Source organism: Euphorbia lathyris, chromosome 3, assembly GCF_963576675.1.
Source record: "Euphorbia lathyris chromosome 3, ddEupLath1.1, whole genome shotgun sequence".
Classification (NCBI taxonomy): Eukaryota; Viridiplantae; Streptophyta; class Magnoliopsida; order Malpighiales; family Euphorbiaceae; genus Euphorbia; species Euphorbia lathyris.
This window is the reverse complement of record NC_088912.1, coordinates 58,488,504-58,491,769: the sequence shown is the minus strand read 5'-3', so window position 1 is coordinate 58,491,769 and position 3,266 is coordinate 58,488,504. Positions and strand designations below refer to the sequence as shown.

Below are 3,266 nucleotides of genomic sequence, written 5' to 3'. Positions count from 1 at the left end.
AAAAATAGAAGAAGAGAATGAATTAAATAAAATAAAGAGTCTAGTCCTCGGATAATACCTTGAATTCGGTATCTGACAGTTGAAGCCGATTGATTCCACGAACCACGAGCACGCCCCGAGGGTCGTCGGGCGGGCGCCCAACCACAGTTCGACGAGCTGTTTTGCCTTGCACGCTTCCGCACGGTTGCTCGATGTTCCACGATGTAATTTTTGCCCGAATTTATCCCTGCGCATGCACGAAAACTCCAAATAACATTAGTCTCGAGGCTAAATTGACCCGCCAATCGCTCATTTTGAGCAAACACTCCGTTTGGTGCGACTTTTGGCGGATCAATTAGCTATAAAAGATCACGGAATTATAACATACATGCCATTTTGGCCTTATTTGCCTGAAATGATCAGAAAACGAGCCTAAACAACGAAAAGTTAATAAAAGATTTCCAATTCCTAATTAACTCACACAAAGGCATATAAATGCGAGAATTGCTCGCTTAATCATGAAATAACACTAAAAACCGTCCTAAACCGTACCCAAAGATAGGGGTTTTTGACCCCTATCAAGTAACCATCTAGAAAACAATAGAAAGCATGACCAACTATCCTTTCGATCATTTGATCAATGAAAGGTAGAGGAAAATGATCTTTCCTAGTTGCGTTATTAAGGTTCCTATAATCTATACAAACCCTCCAACCGGTGGTGGTTCGTGTAGGTATTAATTCACCTTCATCATTCCTTACAACAGTTATGCCTCCCTTTTTAGGTACACAGTGGACTGGACTAACCCATTCACTATCCGAAATAGGATAAATGATTCCATTGTCTAAAAGTTTAATAATCTCATTTTTTACTACTTCTTTCATATTTGGATTTAAGCGTCTTTGCCTATCTGCTTTAGGTGGCTTATCTTCTTCTAAGTGAATTCTGTGCATTACAATGCTAGGATTAATTCCTTTTAAGTCTGAAATTTGTCATCCCATACTTCCTATTCTATTTCTAACAACTTCCTTCAATTTTTCTTCTTGAACATGTGTTAGCTAGTTTGTTAGAGATTATTATAGGTAGAGAATCGCCTTCGCCTAGGAAAGCGTAGCTCAAATGGTTTGGTAATTCTTTAAGTTCTAATTTAGGTGGAATTACAATTGAAGGCGGAACTGGTCCATCTTCTCGAATCAAAGGCTCTGGGTCCTTATTTTCTAACTCTTCACTCATTATAGGTTCTATTACTTTTTCTTTTTGAATAATATCATTAAAACATTCTTCAATTAAATCAAGTTTCATACAAGCGAAATCCTCCATAGGATATTTCATTGCTTGGTTCATATCAAACTCGATCTTATCTTCTCCTATTCTCAAAACTACTTTCCCTTCCGACACATCAACTAGAGCACGTCCCGTGTACATGAACGGTCTACCAAAGATTAGTGGACAATTAACGTCATATGCAAAATCTAATATAATGAAATCGGTAGGAAAAATAAATTTGTCGACTTTAACTAAAACATCCTCAATTATACTATATGGTCTTTTAGTGGTTTGATCCGCTAATTGTAAAACCATATTGGTACGTTTGATATCTTCTTGTAAACCTAACTTATTAAAAATAGACAGTGACATCAAGTTTATACTTGCTCCTAAATCACAAAGACAACTTGGGAATTCGATATCTCCCAACTTACAAGGAATGGTGAAACATCCGGGATCTTTGAGTTTAGTAGGCCAATTACTAGATACTATTGAACTACAATCTTCAGTTAGCGAAATGGATGAAATTCCTTCCCAACTGATTTTCTTTGAAATTAAATCTTTTAGGAACTTACCATAATTGGGAATTTGCGTAATCGCATCCATAAACGTTATAAGTTTGTCTAAAAATGTTAAAAGTTGTTTGTCATAGTCCTTATTTCGGACTTTATGTGGAAAATGTGGTTTGGGTACAAAGTTTTTGTACTTGAGTTTATTGGTGTATCTTTTTAGTTTAATGTATCTTCTTTGGATTTTGGTAAATCAGTTCCTGGTAAAGTTGAATTTTCGGGCATTTCCGGACCTAAGTAGTTTTTCCTTGAGCGAAGAGTGATAGCCTTTACATGCTCTTTCGGATTTTCCTCCGTATGGCTGGGAAGACTTCCCTCTTTGCGGGATGGAATTGATTTAGCGAGTTGTCCAATTTGAACCTCCAAATTATGGATGCTAGATGATTGGTTTTTAATAAGCTGATCGAATTTATTCTCGATCCGTTTAAAACCATCGTCGTGATTACTTATTTTTCAGCTCATAGCATCAATAAATTTGTCGATCTTAGAAGATAAAGTGCTAATCGTATCTCGTGACTGATTTTGATAATTAGTGGTACGATTTTGATTAGCATTCGTATTATTATTATTATTATTATCTCTCCAGTTAAAGTTAGGATGATTTCTCCATCCAGGATTATATGTATTGGAATAAGGGTTATTAGTTTGGTTTTGCCCTTGGACAAAATTTACCTGTTCGATCTCGCTCATACCTTCATAATCCACAGCCGTCTGGATTGTCTTACCATTAGGATCGCACGGTGCTATAAACCTATCTATTTTGTGCGATAAGGCAGAAAATTGGGCTTGTAACATCGCAACTGGATCAAGATTCACTATACCTTTAACTGATGATGTAGTTGAGGATGATGGTTTCGCCACTGGTATATGTCCACGCTCTGCGGGCCACATACTACTGTTGATTGCCATTTCCTCCAAAAGTTCTCTTGCTTGGGCCGATGTTTTCTTCATGAATAACCCTCCAGACATAGTATCTAATGAACCTCTAGTTGTAGGATTTAATCCATTATAAAATGTTTGCATTAAAAGTTCAGCGGGCAATTGTTGGTGTGGGCATAAACGTTGAAGTTCTTTAAAACGTTCCCAAGCCTCATAAAGAGTTTCATTATCATTTTGAGAAAAATATGTTAACTCTTTTATGACTCTTGCGGTTTTTGCTAAAGGAAAATATTTTGATAAAAATGCTTGGGCTAATTGCTCCCAAGTTTCAAATGTTGCGGCTGGCATAGAAGTTAACCATTCTTTGGCTCGATCCTTCAAAGTAAAAGGAAAAAGATGAAGTTTGATTGCTTCGGCAGTCACATCTGTTATTTTAAAAGTGTCACAAATTTCTAATAAATTTGTCAAATGGGTGTCAGGATTTTCGTTAGGCAACCCGAAAAATGTTACGTTATTTTGCAACATATTAAGCAATGTTGGCTTAATTTCAAATTGGTTTGCATTTATTTGGGGTC

The 3,266-nt window shown here is 36.5% G+C and overlaps 1 non-coding gene across 1 annotated transcript; it reads left to right on the top strand.

The window, feature by feature from the left end:
* Window positions 1-2,851: 2,851 nt before the first annotated feature.
* LOC136225018 (small nucleolar RNA R71) lies at window positions 2,852-2,956 on the top strand. Its single transcript, XR_010686758.1, has one exon. It is a non-coding gene; the product is annotated as a small nucleolar RNA R71 (small nucleolar RNA).
* Window positions 2,957-3,266: the final 310 nt, after the last annotated feature.